The 25,535-nt window shown below is 36.1% G+C and overlaps 1 protein-coding gene across 4 annotated transcripts in view; it reads left to right on the top strand.

Moving 5' to 3' along the window:
- Positions 1 to 25,535, top strand: part of Arhgap24 (Rho GTPase activating protein 24) — a 711,589-nt gene that overhangs the window by 493,403 nt on the left and 192,651 nt on the right. Inside the window, exon 1 of one of the 4 annotated variants that reach the window (XM_078021566.1) lies at positions 16,260 to 16,347. The exons of the other annotated variants lie outside the window; for them this stretch is intronic. The gene's annotated coding sequence lies outside the window, so the exon portion shown is untranslated. Of the gene's footprint in view, positions 1 to 16,259; positions 16,348 to 25,535 lie in introns of those variants that run through there. 4 annotated transcript variants of the gene reach the window in all.

Here is a 25,535-nt window from a genome sequence, read left to right on the forward strand (position 1 = left end):
GCTCCTCAACAGTAAGTCTACCAGAAAAGAGAGAAGCATCTTCCTATGTCATTTCTGCAAAAAAAATTCTTATGTGACTAAAATAAAGAGATTTACTCAATACGATTGGTTTAGCAAGTATAACTGTGAAGAAAGATCAACCTCAGAAACGCTTTTTTTTTAAAAAAAAAATTTTTTTTTTTAATTTTTTCAGGAAAAGAATCCTGTTGGATTGAGTGCAAAATATGGAGTATCTTCATTTTTTTAAAGTACACATTTAAATTTTAATGACATAATTGTTTAAGTCTTCTTTTGGATTAATGATTTCTGTATTACTATCCAAAATCAAACATTTTTAATAGTGCCATTTTTGCGTATTCCAAACATTGTATCAGTATTTTAAATATATATTCACTACTAGCTTCTTGTGTTTTATAGTTGCAGGGAGAATAATTTTATAGTTGCAAGTAGAATAATTTGGGTTGTCATTTAACTCTGAAAAAGCATGCAATATTGCAAACATTTGTGATAAACCACTAACAATTTGCTATGGTAGCCAGGCCATTATTTTCCTATATTAGGAAAAAAAAACCTGGATTCAGCAAGCCAGTATTGTATCCCATTTAATATTATTTGCAACAATGATTAACTAGAGTGCCTGGGGCACTTACGTAAACAGCTGTTTCTTGTATTTTCCAGGTGATAAAACCTGTTAATTTGGCAACTTATAGAGGAGACATTAGATCCACTCCAGTGCTACTGGAATAATGGCATTCCTTTAGGCAGGGTACAGCTCCCAGTGACAAGAGAATAGGGAGGGAGTGGATCAAGGAAGAGGCCTAGAAGAGAGGCTCAGAATCAGCCTGGACAGCATAAAGGCATCCAGAGACTTCAAGGGGCAAAGGAGGTGTCCAAAAATGCTATTCATTTATCTTGTGCTTGGTTTGCCTGTTTATTCACCTACTTCCTCCTTTTGAAGACTGAGCATATTTAAATATTTCTCTTTTATGCTCTGGAAATGTTGCTAGTGAAAAAGGGATAGTCTTTAAATTTTCAAAATTCTATGGTATATTTAATAAAGTACCATCTAAGCAAGCACAGATTTATGCCTTTTTTGCCAAATATAAGAGAGTTATGGTTTTCCATACTAAACACTTATAAAACACAAAAGCAGCAATAAACAGGATTGAATTAACATTACACATAAAACCCAAAAGTCAACATTCTATATTTTCCATATCCAGAGTATATATCACTTTTTTATAATGTTAATTTTCTGTCTCCTAATAAAATTTAAGACTCAGGAGGAAATAAATTTGCAAGTTAAAATGAAATTATAGAATTTAACATCCGCATCAGGCATAATGTCAAAGAGTTTACTACCAGCACTGAGATTTTCTTAAAGAATTTATTCACAGTTTACATTTTCCATGAAGAAGTCTCTAAGTTAAGTTTTTATTTCTTAAGTTTTCCTTTAATCTTTCTGTCTTCTCATTTTATTTTGAGTTGTCATAAAGAGATACTGAAAGGATCCACTTGGCTCCTGGTGGGAGAGGATATTTTATTATTGTTCTCTCCTGCTATAGTCAATGCATTAAAAGGAAGATTCTACACAGGAATAGCTGAGCAATCAATAAAACGCATTCCCAAGCAATAATAATGTGAGGGAGTCTTTGCAATTTGATTAGTGACCTTTTCATTCTTTGTAGAGATAACCTTTATTGATATCATTAACTAGATGAAACACTGGTTTGAAGCAGCTCTTTTAGCCATGAAGCTCTGTATTGATTGAGAAGCAAGATCTGAGATTTTGTTAGTGTCGAGCTGTTTACAGAAATAGGTGATACATCCCTCTCCTTTTTTTTTTTTTCAACCAGCAGTGAATACATAGGAGAAACCAAGGACATTTTCTTACCTTTGTTCTGTTTCTATAAATAAAATTGTTTGTGTTGAGAAAGTACTTTCTGAATGCTCACAAAGATGAAGGCCTTTTTATCTTAGCAAGTCTGGTATGGCATAAGTAGATACCGGGTTTGGTTATTGAAACTGTCAAGAAGTTTTCATTATATAATTTCTTGTTAGTGTTTTCCAATTCAGAAAGCTCATATTATGTCCACATGTGTTTTTGTTTAAATAAACCAGTACACTTATCTGTTGCCCTAAGAAAGGCTATCTTATCAGAGGAAAAAAAACAGAAATTTTTGCCTCTTGGCCCAAGTAGCTGATCACCTGTGAAAAGGTTTATCTGTGTCAGGTTCCATAAAATTGAGATAGAACTTCTGTTTAGCTTTTTAAATGAATTACTTGACATGGTAATCAAACCATAAATTTTAATTCTTGAAAGGTGATATTTACATGAAAGTCAACTTTTAAGCGGAACACACTATATTGTCTAGTAAAAAGAGTTTCATGAAAGGGAGCTATAACTTAAAACTGTGCTTTGTAGCTTGGTGAGTCTGACTTGGGAATAGTTGAGTTCATGGTACATAAAATGGTCTGTGTAGTGACTAGAATTATAACATTTGTTTTGATTGATTTGTGGACTAAGTTTAGAGTATATAAGTGGTATCTATGGATTCAGGATGAATAATTAATGTTTATCAAATAGGCACTGGGAAAGATTTGCTAAGGTTCAAGTGTAAATGATTTTGTTGGGGAGGGACAGAAGAATTCTTAAGCATAGAAACTGTTTATATATTCCCTTAGGTCTCCAAGCATAAGAGTAGTTGAAATAAAGAGCTGTGGGGTGGATATTACATTTTATCTAGCAAGGTTTTTTTTATTTTTTTTAAGAAAGAATACAACTAAGTTTAAGAAAGCACTGCTTCAGAGATAGATAATAAGAATGAGTCTGGGTTTAAATTTTCTAATTCTAGGCTTTAAAGACAGATCAACTTTCAGATTAAAAGTACATCTAAGGTCTGTGACAGTCATTTTCCTTTTTTTACTTTTTAATATTATACTTATTAATATATACTACTTTTTACAAATTAATGGGTTTTACTGTGACATTGTCCATATAGGTCACTTTTATTTCTTTTCTTTTCCCAGTGGGATTTGAGCCCCACACTTGCCTCACACTGAGCTACACACCAAGCTCTTCTTTGAATTTTTATTTTGAAACAGGGTCTCCCTATGTTGCCCAGGCTGGTCTCAAACTTGTGATCCTGTTGCTTCAACCTCCCAAGTAGCTGGGATTAGAGGTATGCACCTCCACTCAGGGCATACTTTCTTTTAAAACAAGAAATCTTACATAGATAGTTCTTACAACGTTGTTCTTTGGTAATGAAAAGCTGAGAACATAGCAGAAATAGATTTATACTCCATCAGATGAACTTGTGGCGGTTTTGTGTCAGCATGAATTTATTTTATTTCCACCCTTCAGAATTACAGTGTGCAAACATTAAACATATTTATTCGCTGCATTTTACCATGGAGTCAGATTTTTTTGTACTTCACAATCTGTTTTCAGCCTGAAGTTATATCAACAAGGTAATGCAAAATCAAAATACTTAAAGCCCTGGGGAAAACAGTCATCAAAATAATGTCCCCATTTCCTAATCCTGAGTATTATGATTCACCATCCTTTCATATATTAGCAAAAGGAAATGGAGAAGAGGAAGGGGATAAGTAGACACAAAGGAAAAGAATAAGGATGGAGAGGAAAATAAAAATATTTGACGATGACTTTGGAAGTTTCTGTGCTTACATAAAGTACAATTCAACCACCTGGCACTTCTAGATCCTTACTGAATTGTTTCTTTAAGTCGGCAGTGTCTACATTTTTGTCACTCAAAATTGCAGCCCTTTGAGCAGCAGCAGCAAGTGGGAATTTGTGAGAAGTTCAAATTCTCAGATCTCCATCTCCACATGGGGGCCACAAAAATTCAAAGATTTGAATTTTTAGGTAGATCCCCAGGTGCTTACACATATTGACTGCAATGTGACCCCTGAAAGTGCACTTCTTCCTTAGAGACCAATGACAGTGAACAATGAAACATAACATGTGAAAAACAACTACATTCTTCTGGAGTCAAAGCATAAATAAGAGAAAATATAAAATTCCCCATATGCACTTGTGCTTCCCACTAAAAAATGGATCACTAAGGTAATTCATTACTCTAACTTGAGAGTAGCAAATGACACTCTGTCCATCCATTTTTCTCTGCCTTTAAAAGTTAAAAAAAAAACTTTCTCACAATTTTAATGTTTAACAAAGTAATATAAATGGCCTCTTTTTCTTTACTAGCTCAAGTCTTCAGGTAATGCTATTTGAATGTTTTGCCTTTTAATGAACTTGAATATTTCTCCAGAATGCATTGTTCCCAAATGACCATTTTTATATGAATACATCTTTCTTAGATGCACAGTTTGTTATGCATGTGTTATATGATCTTCATGTGTGCACATGCACACACACACAGACCCACACACACCACTCCCACATTCATAGGTGAATGGTTTATTCCTTTGCTACACATCCTAAGACTGCAGCATGGTTTATGGGATTCCTGGGGCAGGGGAGGAAGGTATGTCTGTACACCTAAGAGCACTGTACACTTGAATTGTGTTTGCAGCAACAACAAAACCAACCTGAGCACCTGGTAGAAGAAAGAAGGAAAATGGCACCTATTCTTTGCCATGTAGATTGCCATGGAAAGGCAAGTTATTAAAGAAGAAAGAAAAGGTGCTTTAAAATTTAAGTAGCATATTTTAGTTGGGGTGGTAGTGAATCTTTCCCCGGTGATATTAACAAATGTCAAATATTATGGTAGATGGAAAGAAGGGCTTTGATCAAACTATGAAATTTTTGGTCTGAATTGACTCTCTTATTGTTTTTCTCTGGCAAATGATCCTCTGATATGTGAACTGGGGAATACAGCTCATGTTTGTATATATGAGATTACAATGTTTACATTATTAACTTTTATTTTGAACTTAGTTCCTAGAAATGGCTGTTGAGGATAAGGAGACATTCTAAGTGTATAGCCAAAGAAATGTACCAACTCCGGCAGAATCATCTTTGTTCTGAAGAAAACATAAACAGAGTGCTTATGAGGTGGGAAGGGTGTCAAAGAGATTGGCCCTTACCATCTCAGAGAAACACTGTTTAGATGTGGCCGCTGTGTTAACCATGAGCAAAGTGAAATGAATTGATATGACAACTTGCAAACATTCTGGAGCAAAAGAGTACCAATAAAAGTAAATAGTTAAAAGCAAAGAAAGAAAGATGAGAACAAAGGAGAATGGCATGGAGAATGCAGATGAAAACATGGAGAAATATAAAGTCCTCCATAAGTATCTAAAATGGGAAGTATATAAGAACTTTTTAAGAAAACCCTGAATCTGGTATACCTGAGCTCCAAGGCAGAGTAATTAAACAGCAGAAACAAATAGTTCTAAGTTGAGGAGGCAAACTGAAAACTGAAGGACCTTTAAAAGTCTAACAAACAAATTAGAATCAAGAAAGACAGAAAGACACAAGCTAAAATGAGACCACTAGTGTAAGAGAGGAAAAAATTCTCTCTTGGAGTATCTTACTGAACCTAAGAATTAACTGACATAAAACAGACTAACATCTCTGAATCCTTGGATACTGTGATTTCAACAAAGATACTGGTATTAACAGACCCTTTAAATTGATTAATAAACCAAAGAATGATTAAAATGGTGAGAGACAAACAGGAGAGCCCAATTTGTGAAGAAAGGGTATGTATTGAAGTTACTGTTTATTGCCTTCGGGTCCTTTAGTGATAATGAACTAGACATCACAAAAAATCACTGATTAAAAGACATTGAAAGAATCAATTCCTTAACACTTGATAGAAAGTGGGCTATGTATGAAGTGAGTCAATTCTTATATGGTTGTTTCCTGGCAACTTTTCCCACATGAATGGGACTGGGGTCATTGATGTGATTCATCCATCCATTCAAATCAGTAAACATATATTCAGTGCCTTTTTTTTTTTTGCTAAGCATCTAGAATCCCATTGTACTTATTTTTCTTAGCCATCTGATAAGTTGTATGTATAAGTTCCATAGCTTAAGGACAGAGGACAAGAGATTTTATGATGGAAAAAGAAGACATATTTAGTGTTGGCTTGCTTCTTTGTCTTCAAAGTTGAGGCAAATTGATTAATTGTGCCAAAAATTGGGGTAAAGGAGTATAATATTTTCTTTTTCAAAACTAAAATTCTGGTTATACTTATGGGTCTGTATGTGTGTTAAGTATATGGGGTAGGGTTAGATAGATATTAGATAGATAGAAAAGTAGGTAGATAGATTTGTATAGCAAAATGGTGATAGTTGTTAATCCTTAAATATTCTTAAGTATTTTTGAGTGTCAAAGGGGTAGGAACTTTTTTACACTATATTCTTACATACTTTTGCATATTACTTCTCTATTAAACAGCAATAAACATAGTATAATGAAAAAGTTTGGCTTCCTTATATTTGGTTGCTTTGGAGCTTGGGGTTGCCCAGCAGTGATGGGCAATTTGTTTTCCTTCTTTTCTAAAGCACACTTGTGTCTAGGAACTTATAAAAGATTACAGACCAGAGAGATGCCTCCTTTTCTTCCTTTCTAACATTTTGTGTTGTAATGGTGGATTTAGTTTTTCATTGTGAAAAATGAGAGTGTAGGGAAGCAACTTCACACTTCTGGGGAAAAATTCTTTCTTCTGCATAAACTCAGGAAACCCTGATCTCCACTGTGTTTGGGGAGCTGAAATAGCTTCATACTTAAGAATGATGAAGCACATTGTGACTTGGCATTTTTATATTGATGCTTTTTCCCATAAGAAAATTCTAATAGTCCTGTTTTCCACTATAAAAATTAAATATCTCCCTACTCTCTATGTTTGTATTCTTGGGAGTCTTAAAAAAGTCATTATTATTGTTGCCTTTAGAGTTGTTTTGTCAATAACTCGCTGTTTTAATTTCTTTATGACACAACAGATATCCTCTCAATCTTCAAAGATAAATAAACCTCAAGCAATTTAAAAACATATGGGAGATAATTATCCCAGTGAATAGTTAAAATTTCACATCTGAAAAAAACTTCAGGATAATCTTACTAAATCCTTTTATTTTATATAGGAGGAAACTAAGCCCCAGTGAAGTGAAATGTTTTGTCCAAGGTCACACAGCTAGTTGCAGACTAATCAAGGTTGAAAATGTAATTAGTTTTGACTGTTATCTCTTGTCTATACCTGGTAATGTTAGTTTTCAATGATTGCACATCCTCTTCCCTGTCTATCCTGGGAATGAAACTTGCCATGTAAGAAAAAATGTGTTCATCTCAGAAAAGAATTCAGGAGTTGGGAAAAAGAATGGATCCACAATAATTCAGTTGGCTGTATGTAAATATTGGCTCACTGATGGTTAATACATTGAAGAAATAAAGCCTGTACTTTTTTTTAAACAATCAAATTAGTTTGGGGGTAGCCATCTACTATCAACATCTTTCTATTTTATAGCCAACTTGTTTGTTTATACAAACACATTATTTTAATATGGGATATGAGACAGTATATATCTGTGTATTAATCAAAGTTCTCCAGAGAAACAAGCAACAGGAGACACCTTGATATATAGGAACAGATTTATTGTAAGGGATGGGTTCACATATTATGGAGATTGAAAAGTTTCAACATCTGCTGTCTGCAAGCTAAAGGACCAAGAAAAAGAGTGGTGTGGTTCCAGTCTGTTATGATTTAGATACGAGCTGTCATTCAAAAGTTCCTGTGTGAGATAATGCAAGAGAGTTTAGCAGTGAAATGATTGGGTCATGAGAGTATAAATCTAACCTGGGCATTAATTCCCTGATGGGGATTACTTGACCAGTAAAGTAGGCAGGTAGGGTGTGGCTGAAGGAGGTAGATCCCTGGGGGTGTACCTTTAGGGCATATATTTTATCTTTGTGAGTGAAGCTTTCTCTCTGATTTCTGGTGGGCTATCTTAAGCTACTTTCCTCTGGCACACCCTTCTGCCATAATAGTCTGTCTGCCTCATCTCTGGCCCAGAACAATGGAGCCAGGGTTCCATGGACTGAGATCTCTACAACAATGGGCCCCCAAATAAAGTTGTCCTCCTCTAAATTTGTTCCTGTCAGGTCTTTTGGTTGAAGTAGCAAAAAAAAAAAAAAAAAAAAAAAAAAAAAGCTGACTGAAGCACAGCCCAAACCTAAAACCCTCTTAGAACCAGAGGAGCTAATAGTGTGAGTCCCAATCTGAGTCCCAGAGCCCAAGAACAAGAAGCACTGATGTCTGGGAGCAGGACAAAGCGGATGTTCCAGCTGAAGCAGAGCGAGCAAATTCACCCATCTTTGACCTTTTGATCTATTCATGTCCTCAATGGATTGAATGATGCCCATTACACTGGGAGGGTTGTTCTCTTTATTCAATTCACTGATGCAAAACTAATCTCTTCTGCAAACAGTTTCACAGACATACACAGAAATAATGTTTTGCCAGCTACCTGAGCACCCCTTAGCCCACTCATATTAATACATAAATTTAGCCATCAAAACTTGTTATCTGTAACTCTCATAATAAAAAAACCACCACCGTAATACATATACATATACATATCTCATAGACACACACACACACACACACACACACACACACACACACACACACACGGGATTGAACTAAGGAGCATTCAACCCTGAGCCACATTCTCAACCCTATTTTGTATTTTATTTAGAGACAGGGTCTCACTGAGTTGCTTAGTGCCTTGCTGTTGCTCAGGCTGGCTTTGAACTTGTGATCCTCCTGCCTTAGCCTCTCAAGTCATTGGGATTACAGGCATGCACCATCACACCTGGCCCATCACCATATTTTAATAAAAAAATATGAGAATAAAATTATTAATGTAATATCACAAGTATTTCAGTTGCTATGGACTTCTTTACTGAGTTTTGAGCATCATGTTCAAGTTGTGCAAGAGTTCTTGAATTTGTTGTCTTGCCTCACTTTAGGAGCTCTTTATTTTGTGTCTTATGTCCTTGTCCTGACAACTATCATTATCTGAAGTTCAGCATGAATGCCTACTTCCTAAATTGGGTTAAGAGTTCTGGTTTTTAACTGGAGCCCCATAGTAATTAACAACAACACCTCCTTTTACTCTCAAGGAGTTAAGGTTTGGACAATCATGTGTTATTCTATCCACAGTGAGTACAAAATATGCTAGAGAAGGAAATTTCCTCTATCTTCCTTTAAGGTGGATTTCAGCATTTTCTTCTGTTTGAGCCAGGTCTGTCCCTTTTGCTTTCCAGTGTCTTAAAGTTTTACCTATTGCCTTCCTAGATTCATTGAAACTGAGTTATCCTTCTTACTCCATGTAACTCAAAACACAATATTTGACTTGATAGAACTAGGCTATCTGCCAAGTCCACTTTCCTTCTAGTTTCCACTGGCTGTCCTCATACAGTGTGTGAATAAGTCTCTCAAGCTTAAAAATAATTAGATGACCAAGAGGAATTTGATGAAGGATTTGTGCTTTGCAGGATAGCTAAACATGGAGTTTTATAGAAGCTAAGAAAATACAACTGTTTGTGTTGTTGAACTCAAATTTGAGTATTCTTATACCTAAGAAACCTAAACAATGCTGCTCCCAGAATCTATTATCACTGCCAAATTATACTCTAAATAGTACTTTCAAGTCTTATCAACCAATGTCCAAGTTTTAAAAAGTGATCAAAATTTACATTGCCCTCAAAAAGCTGGATAACTTATGTAAAGAATATGAGCTTTATCATCAGATGACCGTAAATACAAATTTTATTATTCCTCTGTTAAGCTGTGTGCCTCAGTTTTCTCCTCTGTGAATAGAATTTACTAAAAAATGTCTTTTTTGTAATGAACTTAATAAATACTAGTTTCATCCAATTATAGTAATAGATATATTTTTCAGTAATATATAGAGATTTCAGAAATAAGTTTGTCTTTTCCACATATTCTTACCAATGGAAATTTCAAAAAATATCTTTTGAGGCCATTTCTATCACTCTATTCCCTCCTGCCTAATTTGAGACTATCACAATGTCTCACTTGGATATAGAAACAATGTCATTAGTAGTCTTTCAGACCACCTGTCCCTGAATAGTTTCTGCACTTAGAATTCTAAAAATAAAAAATCCTCTGATTAAAATCCTTCTTGACTACCCATTGCCTTCAGGATAAAAACCAAACTGCTGCACATGGCTTTTGCCCATCTTCCCTTTTGCATATTTTATCCATTAGTTTTTGTCCTTCATTCCACATTCTAGCTCTGTGCAGCTACTTATAGTGAACCAAGTGGGTCCTATCCCCTGCCTAGAGTATTACCCATTTCTTCTTTTACATTCAAAATGCATTTTGGTTTTATCTCCTCAAGGAAGAGTTCTTTGGTTATTTCCAATCTTCATTCCATGTAACTTTGATGCTTCCCTAGAACTTTATGCTTAACTCTCCAGTGTCAGTAAGGACTGGTAAGTGTTCTGAGGCAGGTCCCCCCTCCCCTCATACTCAATCATTGGGCACATTTTCTGGGCTAAACAAATATGAGTTTCATTAAATTCAAAGGTAGAACTTATATTATTCTGGGTAAAGAAATATTATCAATAATTTTCATTTACAAAACATATGTTTACAGAAACTTCATGACCTAGCACAATATAACCTAGCATAAGTTGTTTGGTTTTTTTGCTTGTTTGTTCATTTTTTTGTTTTGTTTTGTTTGGTACTAGGAATTTAACCCAGGGGTGTTTAACCACTGAGCCACATCCCCAGTTCTTTTTGTTTATTTTTCGTTTTGCGGTAGAGTCTCCTAAATTGCTTAGGGTCTAAGTTGCTGAGGCTGGCTTTGAACTTACTATCCTCCTGCCTCAGCCTCCTGAGATGCTGAGATTATAGGCATGCACCACCATCCCTGGCCCATCTATGTCTTATGTTCTTGTCCTGACAACTATCATTATCTGAAACACAAAACTTTAGGCATCAGAGACTATCAATACATATCTGTAGCACTGATTCATTAATAAAACATATGTATTTAATGTACTTAGATTCATATATAGTTAACACTACAAGAAAAGGGCACATTTTTCTTTTAACTTTAAATGAAATTATCTTCCTGGGTGGCATCAGTTCTCGGGTACAAAATTCCCTCTCCCTGGGTTTCCTGATAGGAGGCCAATTGTGATTCTTGGGGAAAGTCATTTTTTATTTCTAATATTTTTTTAAAAAATCATCCTTTCTGTCTTGCCATCACACAGTCACCTTTCTGAATGACTAGGTCCTGAGGGTTTTGAACCAGTCACAGTATCCCACAAGGTATCTGGGCCCCAGGACTCAGAGAAGCTGACTCACTAGAACAAGTAATTAGGAAGCAGTAGGACATGAGACAGGAGAGGAAATCTAATTTACAGCTCACTGGAGAGCTCTGAATCAGTGTAGAGTAGAGCTGAGATAGGAAATTAAATAAGCTCATCTCTCCAAAATTATTTGGTCTCCACAATTTTCATTTACAAAACATATGTTGCAAGTATAAGGATTTACCTTTTGCTCCTGAAGAGTTGGCAGGTGAAGGCAGCATCTTCAGACCACCTGGACAGGATAGAATTAACTCTAGCATATCTGCTGTTTCAATAAGAGAAACTTTTCTAAAGAGTTCAGGAAATGAAGGAGATGTCTAGAAGCTGGTAAGACCTTCTAGCTTATGCAATCATGGATCTAGTTAGATGTATCTATGTATGCATAAAGCCTATTCTAATTACTCAAGAACATTACCTGGACTTCTCGTTGATAAAATTTAAGGCTCTTTCCTTACTTCCTGTGAGTATTAGCTGCAGGGCCACTGGGAGATTTGTAGTGTTAAGCTGTTTGCAGAAGAAGGGTAGTCTTTACTTTCATGCTAATGGGTTTATGTTAAATATTTGTTGACTGAAGAGTAGTTGCTTGTGTGGGAAATATAATTGATTCATTAAACAAATACTTGTCAATGCCTATTTATATGAGATACTGTTCTGATCACTGGGAATGTGATTTTAAAACCCAAATCTCATGTTTCTGATTGTATTTATATCTTCTGGCAGATTTCTGAATTTATTCCAGAGGAAAGATAGTAAACATATTTCAGTGAACTACTTCAATAAGTAAAAAAGCACAAAAATCAATCCCAGATAGTGGTTATGCTATGAAGAAAAATTAAGGCAAGGAAATTGGATAAAGAATATATATGGAGGCCAAATATTCTCTCTGATAAGTGGATGATGATCCAGAATGGGGGAGGGCTTGGGGAGAATGGAGGAACTTTGATTGGACAAAGGAGAGAGAGAGAAGGGAAGAGGGTATGGGGGCAGGAAAGATGATGAAATGAGATGAACATCATTACCCTAGGTATGTGTATGACTGCACATATGGTACGACTCTACATCCTGTACAACCAGAGAAATGCTCCATTTGCGTACAAAGAATCAAATGCATTTTGCTGTTATATATAACTAAATAGGACAAACAAAAAATGATATATGGGCAGAAGGATGGTTGGCAAGAGTGGTCAGGAATCTTTTTTCTGAGGAGGCAGCTTTGGAGATGAGTCTTGAGTGAGGAGATGGAGTCAGTTCTGTGAAAATATAAGGGAGGAATGTTCTAGACAAATCAAACAGCTGTTTGGGAAATTTGGTAGGAAAGATAAACAGATGCTAAATGATGTGTACCTAGAAGGGTACAAATGCTTCAGCATTTGAATTTATACTGAGGGAAGTTGGAAAAAGTTGTAGGGATGAAGCAGGGAAATCACTGAGCAACACAAAACAAGAGAACAGTGAGAAACAATTGGAATGAAGGCGAGTCACGATGGGAAAGTGCTGGATGGTATGAAGCAGGGGAATTATGGGCAAAATGAGAAATCCTTGGTGGGTGTGGAGTGGGGAATGATTACTCTGACTGCTCTGAGAAGAACAGGCTGAGAGGAGATGGGTTAATAAAGGAAGCTAGTGCCTGAATTGGTTTAAGAGAGTTGAGGCTTGAGATTTGCTATACTATGCATGTTGGAATTGTATGTATTACTTGGAACTGTTAAAAACTCCCAAGCATGAAATCGCCTCCTACCAAAGAATATCATGACCTAGGAGCTGTTCATGTAGTCATTATCTTTGCTACTATCACCAAAGAGTTTGGGGATGCCTCAGTACATACCTTCTTCTAGTGTTCCTGTAAACTTGAAAACTGAGAGGAGGAGATCAAGAGTTAGAGAATTCCCACTGCTTGCCTCTATTAATATAGCCTGCCCTAGAGTTCACCTCTGCTGTAAGTACTTTACCCATCAGTGAAAGTTAGCACCACATGTCCAGGCTTCAAAACACAGTTAACTATTCCCTTCTAAACTCCTCTAGGATTCTAAAATTCAGAACATTGCCAGAGTGGGGCAACCTGGAGAATGTCCAAAGGACCTAAATATAGAGGGACAAAAATTTTCTTTAAATGGATGTGAAACATTGTGCTATTTTAGACTGTATTGAGCTGACATATTGACAGGACTTGCTCCCCTTCCATGCTTCACAGAAGAATCAGGCCGTGGATTACAAAGTAGGTTTGAGGGCCAATTTCCTGTTGCTTGCACTGGTCACCAAAATTGCTGGTTGCCTCCTTGCTTAACCTATTTTGAGAGACTTTGGTTCTTGAATTTAATACCTTAATAATCTATTGTCTGTGGCTCAACCCACTTCTGCTCTAGAGGATCTACTTGTAACTTCTTTTCACACCTTCCTTCCATCCTGAGGCCGATCAGCACTGAGTCACCTTGACTCATTCCATCAAAATCTCTGGGCCTCTCACAGCCTGCTTATCTTTCAAGGTTTTTACTCATGTTTCCTTCCTGCTCCTTCTAACAGACAAAAACTAAAATGTTCTACAGCAAGAACAAATTTTAAGAAATGAAAATAAAATATGGAATAGTTTTAGTAAATCAAAGTAATATGTATCAGTATGTCAAACTCATTGTATTTGACATATTAGCGAAATCTATAAACCCGTGTGTTAATGTCATTGGGATTTACATTTACAGAGAGCATAATTAGATGTAACTAATTGAGAATAAAAGGAGAATAGGATCTTGCTTTCAGGTCAAAGAACATAAAGGATGGTTTTCTAAAATTTCCTTCTCAAAATTTATGTTGTGAATCTCAGTTGCTCATTTGTTAGTGTTGGAACATTGATATCACATTCACTAATTCCTCATCATTTGGAAAACATGTTTTAGGAAATTAAATTTTCTTTTCTAACTATTACACTTCTATAATTATTTGGTCCTAAGTACATTACTTTCAGCAGAAGACCAGGATAAGAGTGGCTACTGTAAAGCAGATGAGAAATTTCAAAACCAGTAAGATTCCAAGTTTAAGAATTAGTAACAGTTTGAAAATGGGTCTCAATTATTTGAGCATTAATTATGTCTTTGAATTGCAGAGTATAAAGTAGATTTTGCTTTAATATTTAAGAAGCCAGATGAAATAGAAAGATTGATGGTGACCAAAGTGAATGCACTCTGGGCCACTTCATATTTTAACTTATCTGAACTGGGCAGGGGGTTGTTGAGATTTGGGCAACTCTGTGGTTAGTAGGTAAAATATATATATATATATATATATATATATATATATATATATATATATAAGGGCACATGTTTAAAGTGTGTTAAGGAATGCAAAAATAGTTATGCAAAATTGGCCTCATTTCTCATTTAAATGTTTTGATTTTATTTGAAAATTACCCTCTTTTCTAAATTTTCTATTACTTGTCAGTTATTCCAATATGCAGAGGAAAAATGAAGTAGGGCTTATAAGTGCTCAATAAGTATTTGTTAGATGAATTAATAAATGAATACACTTCAGAATGGGATATTTTCAAAAATTATTATAATAGGGACACCACTCCTTCAGTTAGAGGAAAACAATTTCTTTATATGTAAGTAGGAAAAGCTATGTGAAAAATATCAAATAAAAATTATTATGCTGCTTCTGTTTTATTATCAAAATATTTAATCAATAATAATAATAATAAAGTAGGGACTGGGCCGGGTACTGTGATGCATGCCTGTAATCCCATCGGTTCAGGAGACTGTGGCAGGAGGATGGCGAGTTCAAAGCCAACCTCAGCAAAAGTGAGGTGCTAAGCAACTGAATGAGATCTTGTATCTAAATAAAATACAAAATAGGGCTGAGGATGTGGCTCAGTGGTTGAGTGCCTCTGAGTTCAATCCCCGGTACCCTCTCCCACCCCCACCAAAAAAAGTAGAGATTGGTAATGTAACTCAGTGGTAGGGTTTATCTCACATGAATAAGACCCTCTGTTCAATACCAAGTACTGCTAAATTAATTAATTAACAAATCAATAATAAATAAACTTGTATGTGGTGGTTTAAAAAGCTTGCCTTGAGAAGTTGAAAATGGATATTTGTGGCAAGAGCAATGTGTTTTTAGCTCAAGAACCATGTAACAAATAGTATTACTGATTCTGGGTAGAGATATCCAAAACTTACACCAGCATCCCCTAAAGTCATCCTCTACAAGGACTGATGAATGTTAACATCCCCTGAAAAATGGCAACTCCTGAGTTATAGAAGTATCTTGGAAAAATAGCAAAGGAAAAGATTATTTTCTAAGTATGCAAAGAAATTGAACATTATAGAGAAACTGTCAATATAGAGGATTTTAAACACCTAAGGGAGGTGTTTTCTTTGAGTCAGATGGTTCTCACATCCTAATTGTATTACTGCTCCCACCCAACTCCTTCCAATATATAAGGATACAGAGGGAAAAGATAAAGCATTTCCTTTCAGGTATGTTAGTACAGTGGAAAGAACATTGAACTGCGAGTCATGAAACCTGCTATCTGTTAACTGTGGCACCAACTACAATGCAAATGACCTCATACAAATAACATTTTCTCTGGGATTCAGTTTTCTCATCTGTAAAATTATATTTCAGATCCTGATAAATTTTCTATGCTTTTTATTTCTTCTTTGTGTTTTTCTGGTTTTTTTTCTAAATGCTCAAATACTAGATTATTTAAGGTATATTTCCTTGTCGTCTTCCCCACCCTTCTTTCTTCAATATATGGGATAGCAGGATACTGACTAAGTCTGAAGGGAAGGAGGAGGAAGAAAATTAGCTACAGGAAGAGTTTATATCCCTGTCTACAAGAAAACTTAAATATAGCTACCACTGCTTTGAAAGGAATGGTTTATATCCAAACAGTATTTTCCAGACAAGCTCTGTACTTTTTTGCCAACAGAATTAACTTTAAACTGAAGGCAGTAGACAGTTAAACAAGAGTCGGCACTGGGAACAGCTGTGAGTAGACAAGACCAGTTACTTATAAGGTACTGTTTTTTACTCATTGAAATCTTCAGGGTTCCTTTGTGCTGGGGACAAATATTCTGTGATCATTTGACCTTCTATTTCTCCCTCCTCACCTCTATGCTGAGAGCAAAGACACTTTTGAAAATAATTGAGCTTTTTAGCTGTATTGTTTTATGGCTGTTGACAATGAAGCTACAGGATGACTTTGTTTTATTTTCAGGAATCAGATAATTGTTATTTGATTTTAAAGCTTAGTTTAGCTTTGCTCCTTTGTGTGTGCATCTGTGTGTATGGTTTTGATGTGGTTTTATTGTTCGAGTTGGATAAGCAGGGATATGTTTAAACATTACAGGATGTATAGAATGTTCTTAACTGAGGGGGAGGGGGCTAATGCATCTTCAACTTGAAGTATGGAATCAATATTGAGCCAATCAGATAAAAGGACCAGCAAAGGGCAAGTCCAGGCACATGAATTGATTCAGTCTAGGCTCAATAGCTCTTCACAGCTTGGGAGACCTGACCTGGAAAACATACTTTCCTGAATTGGGGTTTTATTTGTAGTTTGCTTCTATTTCAAATTTAATTTTAATCCTTCTTTCCCTTCATTTGTCTTTTTAAAAAATTCTAGTAAACCTACCTATTTTCTTTTAATAAAGTTTATTTTACTCTAAACTAATCTACCTTAAGGGAGTAACACTCTTAAGAAGAGTGACATTTGCAATCAGATTCCACATCCCTGGGCTTCCAAAGCAGAAGAGAAATGGTTCTAAGTAGCCATAAAGTCGACAGAAAGGACCCAACAGAAAGGACCCTGTGGACTCCTGTCATTCAAAGTGTCACTCTTTTTTTCCAGAGGGTTTGGCTAACTAATATATTATATTTCTTGCTGGTTCCTAAACAAGCAATGAAAACTATTAAGGACTTTGTGTAATGTAGAATTTCTAAGAAGTGAAGCTTCCAAGTTTACTACTGAAAACTCCAAAAGCGTCCGAAAGAATTCAGTTATTCTAGATAATTATCTTTCTGAAATTTACTATATGGTTTGATCTCACTCGGGAGGGGACTACATACAATTTTATGTTTTGGGAAGTGCTCTGAATAATCATCATGGCTATACACTTGAAACTGAATGGTATCTCTCGGATCTGTCCTATGGTGTGTGAAGCTACTGCCTCTTAGGTCAAAAGGTCACATAGAATCACTATGATTTTTGAATTTTTGTATTATTTTTATAGGACATGTTTTGTCTTCCTAGGTCCACCCTCCACATTAAAAAAAAAAATGAATTCTTTACTTACTGATTAGCCAGTTTGTGTACCTCTAACAACTCCCTTCACTCTAAGCCACTGCTTAAAACTACTGTTTATTTTGAGATGTGAGCATTAAAAAAAAAAAAAAAAAACAAGAAAAAAGTTTATAAAGAATTATGGATGGAATAAGAGCCAATGACTTTATCTGAAGTTGGCCCAAATGATTCTTTTAGGAGAAAGGGTATGAGCATAGTGACATCTATTTTGGGTGCTCAGGAGCTGTTGGGCTCCTGCCAAGTTCTCAGTTGTTCTGTGTAGTAGAGGTTGCCATGGAAGTGGTGCTGGAACACGTAACACGTTCCTGCATCCAATACAGAGTGTGCTCTTTGTTCTCCTTTCTAAAAAGTTACTGGAGGTATGTGTCAAGGAATCAGAGACTAACGGGATCCCCAGGGGCAGACTAATATTAATCAAGCACTGATTGTTTTACTTCAGTCCCATTCATGCACATGCTGTTTATATACATGCATTGTTGGGAAATAGCAGAACAATGTTTTGAAGGAAAAAGAAAAAAAAAGGAAAAAGTACTCCTAGTTTGTGCAGTATTTCTATGTGAAGATCATACTTTAGAAGGGAAAAATGAATAAGGGGAGGCTAATTTTCTCAATGATTTTTAAAATTTTATTTCTTGAGCTGTGTCCCAACAGAACTTAAAAGTTCTTGAAACCTAAAAAATACTATGCAGCCATTTTATAAGCCGTATACATTCAGTGTGCAACATACGACAGTATGTGTTTTCTTATCTTCTAACACTTTGATGTTGTGCTTCTGAGAGTAAAAATGAGTCACTGATTCCTCAATGATCTCAGTAACCATGGTAATCTTTTTTCATTAATCCCACTCTGTGCAAGAAAAAAACCCCCAACTGATTATTGTAGGTAGATTCATGCATAGTAAACTGAGTCTAGGACAATTCTAAAGTCCAAATTTACTTAGAATTCTTCACTAATTAATGGATCATGCAACTGAGAATTGTGAGGCCTTTTGTGTCTAATATTTAATATTTTTTAAATGTAAGTTTTACACAGTCACTGTAGAAATTTTTTTTCTGATTATTAAAGCCTCTTGTGGCATACGTGACAAACTCTTCTGCTTGAAACAATGATATGGGGACTGACATTTTCTGCAATAGTGAATTTGAGAGCTGTATGTATTTGAAATCTTTGTCTCAGAAATTGTCTAGAAAGTTTGCATATTTCTTCTCCCTGTGTCTTTCAGTTAAATAGCATGACTTCCTTTAAAATAAAATGTTATTCCAATTGAAACATGTCTCTTTTAAATTGAAAACTATGGTATCTTAAGTCACTGCAATAACGTTATTCTTCACTTGACTGAGTCTTTCATTTTCATCAAAATTTAATTTTCATATTCAGGCTTAAATAGGAAACTTAACATATCAAAGAATGTGTGTTTTACAGTGAGAACTGTCATACCATACAACCTAAATTTAAAATTCCTAAAAAGTCCATGTCTTTATGAATACACACTTAGGAAGACTCCAATTTAGAAAGACACTTAAAAAAAAAACTGGAAAAAGGAAGAAGCCACTTCAATAAAATTGAAGGATGTTGGCACTCATGGATAACACTTTGCAAGGTTTCTTCACAGCATCACCTCATAAAAAGTCCCCAGAAGGCTCAGAACCCAGCCTTCCTAAACCAGGTTCAGGGAGCAAGATTTGTGTTTTCCAAGAAGGCATCAAGCTTACTGCAGTCAGTCATGGATAAGAAAGAGGAACTACTGAGATTTCTGAAGTTGTTAAACAGAGAAAGAGATCACTACTTAGTTTTCATAAAAAATCTATGCTTATTTCATTTGCGACTATAGTCTCTCAGCAAAGGAAAGATATTCAAAATGACTCACATTTGTTCTTATATATTGTCCTTTGTGTTATGTACTAAACTGGTGCTTCATGACAACTTAAAAGGTGATGTTGTCAAAGATCATCATGTGTTGTTTTTCGCTTTTTTTTTTTTGTAGAAGACCAGTTTTAAACCTTAAATTAAAACAGCATTGACAACTGAAATGAAGCTGAAACTGCTGTTTCATTTTGTGTTTTATTGTAGGAGTAACTTAATTTACTGTTGGCTCATGCTAAATGTGAACACTTCATTAAGCAATGCCATTTAATAATTTATGAAATTGCTACCAGCAAACAGTAATTTGGATCTCTAAGTTGCTCTGAAGAAAAAGCATTGAGTATCTGTAATCAATAATTCTGGAAGTATTGCTTTCCTGTGCACTTTTCTCATTTTTAAAATTTTTCTGTAGATGGAAACCTTTTCTGTATCATCCAGAATGCTTTGGTGAAGAAACAAAACAAAACAAAACAAAACAAAACACTATACAGCTGTGTCGTATTCTATTCTATGCCTATAATCTATGTAACAGAACTTGCCTCTGGTGTCACGACCTACATGGTTTTAGTGTGTTCTGTTGTGAATAAAATTAGGATAAGCATTCTTTTACATACAAGTTTTATTTTTTCTATTCTTTTCTTTTTTTTTTTAATAAAGTAGGGGAACTAAGCACAGAAATATTAACTCATCTAGAACCTAGACTTCTAAGCTTTCAGTCTGATTTCTATATTCAGACAAAAGAGGTAATGACTGGGTGATAGATTCACTCAGGGGCAGGAAATGAAAGCATAGTTTCCTTCTGTCTGAATAAGAGGTCAACCATGTCCCCTATTCTCTGAAAATCCCCAGAGAACGGAAAGGGTTCTCATACTGGAGAAAGAGGTCAAGATTCCACGCCAGAAGTTTTTATTACACAAGGAGTGATACACATGTAATAGCTATGGGAACATTTTTAAAGAGCTGTCATTTTGTTAATGAATATCTGCTAAAGCATTTCCTGGGCCACTGGTGTTTACGGAATTTTTAAACGAAATGTTTATGAAGATGGAACCAGGACTTGCTTCATAAATTATGTCCTTCTACTGGCACCTCTGCTTTTCCTCAGTGTACAACCACCGTTCAGGCCTCTGCTACACTGAACAAACAAACAAACACTCGACTTTCTCAACCTTCTGCTCTCTGCTTTCTCTCTCTGGTGCCAAGAAAAATTTCTGTGTTCTGTCTCTGCTTCCTTGCCTCCCCCTGACTCCATAGGCCTTTGCAGTTTGATGTTTATCTCTACCACAATGAAATCACCTCTCAGAGGGGGCTGGCAGGGGCTGAAGCCATGGTTAAATCCAGCAGCCTGCTCATCCTGTCTTTACCTTCTCTTTTTTGTCATTTTTACTGTTTGCTCTTTTGCTTCTCTCAACATGATTCTGCCTTGGGATGTTGAGGATTTTGTATTCGCCCATAAGTTCCTCTCCTCTCTGAGCTTTTGCTCTTCCCTCCTTTCAGAGGGTTTCTGACTTCTTCCCCCTCCTTAATTTGAGTCTCATTTATTTTCTTCCTTTGTCTTTCTTCCTCTGAAACTTTCATCTAGACCCATGGCTTCAACTTAAAGCCTAACATAGATATTTGATCAGCAAAGCCTTTTCTGAACTGGTGCGAATTATAACAAAGATCTCCTTCCCTCCAAAGCACACCTTCCTGGTGGCAGGAGCTCCAGCTTGGCCACGAATTGAGATGAGTCAGGCCCTCCTCAGCCTGAACACTGCTCAGGCATTGGCCTCACTGGTTAGGGTCCCATCAGGGACTCCAGTTCTTTGACCTCCACATTTTTCCCTCACTCAAATCAATGCTCTTTTATCTCCTCCCTTGCTGCCTGTATAACCAGGTGCCAATTATTATAGAATTCTAAATACTATCCTTGACATTTTTCCTTTTTATTCCCATGGTCATCATCTTGCTCAGAATTAATTATCACTTGTTAGTTTCCTGTCTCTTCTCCATTGCCTGACCAATCCATCTGCTGCACATCTGGCAATTTAAAGTTCAAGATTGCATAGATTGGATAGATAGATAGATAGATAGATAGATAGATAGATAGATAGATACCCAGACTTGTTCAAGGAATCCTTAATAGATGGACAAGAACAAAGGCTGGGAGTTGAACTTCAGGACTTGAGACACAGCTTTAGAACATTACAACTGTGAGCCTATGTGAGATATCTAATTTTTTTGAGCTTTAGTTTTCCACATGAAACAAGGGTAAGTAATGGTGACCAGGCATTTAGAACTTCAAGGGCCAGCCACAGCACTCTGTACACCTCCCATCCTTTGCTCATTGCACACTGAGAAGAGCACATTTCATTTTGAGACCCAATCTCTCCTGTCTCTCCATATCCCCTTTCTCTCTCTAAGAAAGAGGAGTAATAAAAGTGAAATTGAGCATTTCTTCCTTTTAGCAATTACAAACTACACGATGCAAATAAACAGTTTTCTTTATTCGATGTCTGTATGTGGTTTTCTTTCTTTATTCTTTATTACTCAATCTTACAATCACAAAACAAACAGGTAGAGTAGCCGTAGCCGGAAACCTATCCTATGTTTTTTGACACCAGCCTGCCTCATTAGCAGACTATTTCCCTTTTTTGGCAGAGTCTAATTTAGGTGGAAAGTCAAATTCAAAGGAATGACTAAAGGTCTGAAGACCAGCCAGGAGTGTTACTTCACTACAATCATATCCCAGAGTCATAGGTTAATTTAATTTTTCTCAAGTGACATGTCTGTCACTTCTGGTAGATAAACTAACTAACTATTTGTCCTTGTACCCAGTATTTTTTTTTTAAGTTGTTGGGATTCTGTCAAGTGCCTTTTCCTAGAGACCACTATAATTATTTGCTGTTGGAGGACTTGGTGCTTCACAGCATCAAAGAATTCTGTGGCATTTTTTTTTTCATTTCCTTAATCAACTCGTTAATAACTTACAAATGCAAGTTGCATAATCATATTGGAACTTGGATGGGATCTTAAAGATCTTGTAATTAAGCTCCACTTATTACAACTGACCTACCTATTCTAACTAGGCAAAGCAACTTATCAGCAATCAGGTAGCAAGCCCAGCATGTGTTTCTTGTGTAAGAACCTGGCAATTCCTGGAGCTATTAACTGCATAGTCTTAAATTCACGACATAAATAATCCTGAACTTTCTCTTTCCTTCTCCATCCATCTTTCACTATCAGAAAGAAGCACAAGAATCCAGTGTATATCTTAGAGGTTTGTTTTTTTCTTCATCCATAGAAGCTATTTTGGTGGAGGAAGCCTTCCCTTCTAAACACTGCTTGACTTTGAACTTTTTTGGCTTCTGAAATGGGAATTAGTAGAATACCTAACAAATAAAATAATGGAACATTTGTGAACCACCCCCAAAGTACAGTTTCTAATGCTCCATAATGTTCTCTGAAGTAAATTGGACCTAAGACTTCTTTGTATATTTTTAAAAAAATAACATTATGGCAGTTTTATAATGTGAAATACTATAAACACATACATACGATGATGTGGGTTGGGGGTTGTGATAACTAACCTGATAAGAGTCAAAGTTTTATGTTTTCCTCCTTCTCCTCTGTTTTGTCACCCCTCTGTCTACTTTCCTATGTAAAACATCTGGCTTCAGCCTCCTGCTGTCTCCCTTGGTGTACTTTGCCACATGCTGGTGTTTTGTCTGCCTAGAGGACTTTTCCTAGGTTTTGTGTTCCTGGAAATTGTTCCCTCCTCTGAGATCCTCTCCCTGATGCCATCTCTATTCTTACCACCCACAGAACTTTGCTAAAACTTTCATCCCTTTACTTTTTAACTTCTTACTTGCTGATCCATTGTCCTAGTTCAGCTATACGGGAAGCTCTTTGTGGACAGGGCCTGAGTCTTATTATATCTTATTATATCTTTTCATTACCTGACCCATGAATCCCAAATTTTGAAGTTTGGTATTGCTATTATAAATGGGCACATATCTTGTGTAAGGTAGCTATACACGAGGATCTGTTATAGGATGGACCAGCCTTCATATCAAAAGTCAGTTGGAAGTAAAATGATGCAAGCAAGAGACCATGAGCCTGCTTCTCTTCCTCTTTATTTTTTTAGAGTTTTTCTCTACATATATTTTATATAAATTGTATATTTATAATTAAGTAAGATAATCCTTCAGGTGTTTCATTAAATGTTGCTTTTCTTAGAATCCCCCCCCCCATTTGTTGGAGTTTCAGTTGTTCCTTCACATGAGGAAGACTTAGACTCATGGTTGACATTCAAAAAATATTTTGCCATGTTAACTTGTGGTCTAGCCCATTGCATTTTGTTTTTCTCAAATCTCATTCATTTTATGACAAATACTGTCTAAGAAAACAGATGATTCAGAAAATAGTTTCAGGTAATTTTATTTGCCATAGCTTTAAAGTTTGGTATATTTGGGGATGCTTTTATTTTCAACAGCTTTTGACTTTCCAAAAGTTAACCTCATAAGACTCTGGGATTCAAAGTTTAAATTATAAGGAAGCGGGAATGGGGGTAAAAATGATGGTGGAATGAGATGGACTTCATTACCCTAAGTACATGTATGAAGACAAGAGTGGTGTGAATATATTTGTACACAATCAGAGATATGAAAAATCTTGCTGTATATGTGAATATGAATTGTAATGCATTCTGCTATCATATAAACAAATTTGAATAAAAATAAATTAATTAATTTTTAAAAAGTTTACATTATAACGACAATGACAACAAAACAAAACAGATCTTTATCCCATCCCTAAGAGCTGATAATGATTCTCATAGTATTGGGGGCAAAGGGGAAAATCAAAGGGAAGGAAAAACGAAGGCAGATGCTTGGGGGTTGTGGGATACTGATGAAGTGATCCATGTTCTGCCACCCCTGCTCCATACCCTGGGTGGGGCAGGTAGGCCCCTGGGTGGGGCATGAGGCCCTGGGTTCAATCCTCAGCACCACATAAAAATAACTGGAAATCCAGTATACAGTAGGCAAATCTAAGAGCAGAGGAGCCTGTGGATCACTTCCTGTGCAGAGTGCATGGAGGCTGCCAAATTCAAATCATTTCTAAATGCTTTGCATGGTGCCAGATAATTAGAAATGGATACCTCAGCAAACATGCCCCACAGCCTCCCAGATTATCCCCGTGCCCTAAGGGCAACCTCAAGATGGTAATCACTCAAAAGGAACTGTGAGAGAGCTAAGTCTGGGGAAGCCCAGGTATCAGCACCAAGAGAACCTAGCCACACTGTGGACTTGAGTCCAGATCAGACAAGGATGTGAAAATCAGCAGCTCAGAGATGCCCATATGTTCAGAGGATGAGGATCACAAACCTGATTCCCACTGTCCCTCATTCAGGTCCTGGAACCAGTATGTCCCTGACATCAGATGGTATCCTGGAAAGTGGGAATACTAGATTAACCACATTTCAGCCACCTGGAGGTATAAAAGAATAAGAAAGTTACATTTTACATACCGAGTTTTGCAGACAAATATCCATCTTCAACATGAACATTTTTTTAACTTAATAGATTACTTTTAGCAGTCTGTTTTACTATAAAAAATCTGGTGTTAAAAATAATGGTTTAAAATATTATCAGAAATCTGAAGTGTACTTAAACAGCCTACAAGGGAGAAAATCGGGGAATGAAAAACTAATCTTAAAGGAGAATCTTCACTTTAGATAGCTTAATAGAAATTTAGATAGCTTCACATTTTAGTTTCTATTTCATCCGAAGTCTGATTTTACAGAACCACAAACACCTATTATCATTCTACTCCTTACTAGCAAATTCTAAAATATTGTTATTTCTCAAAATGTTTGTCACTTGGCTAAATGCACTTTAGAAAGTGAGCCCCTACCAGTAATGAGTGATCTTTACCCGAGTTCTTAAAGCACAGCTAAGTTGCCCAAAAGATAACATCTACTGCAAGCTATGGGCTCCATAGAGATAAAGAATGGAAAGGTGGTCTGGAGTTGTGGCTCAGTGGTGGAGTACTCACCTA

Source organism: Ictidomys tridecemlineatus, chromosome 9 (genome assembly GCF_052094955.1).
Source record: "Ictidomys tridecemlineatus isolate mIctTri1 chromosome 9, mIctTri1.hap1, whole genome shotgun sequence".
In the NCBI taxonomy this organism is placed as follows: Eukaryota; Metazoa; Chordata; class Mammalia; order Rodentia; family Sciuridae; genus Ictidomys; species Ictidomys tridecemlineatus.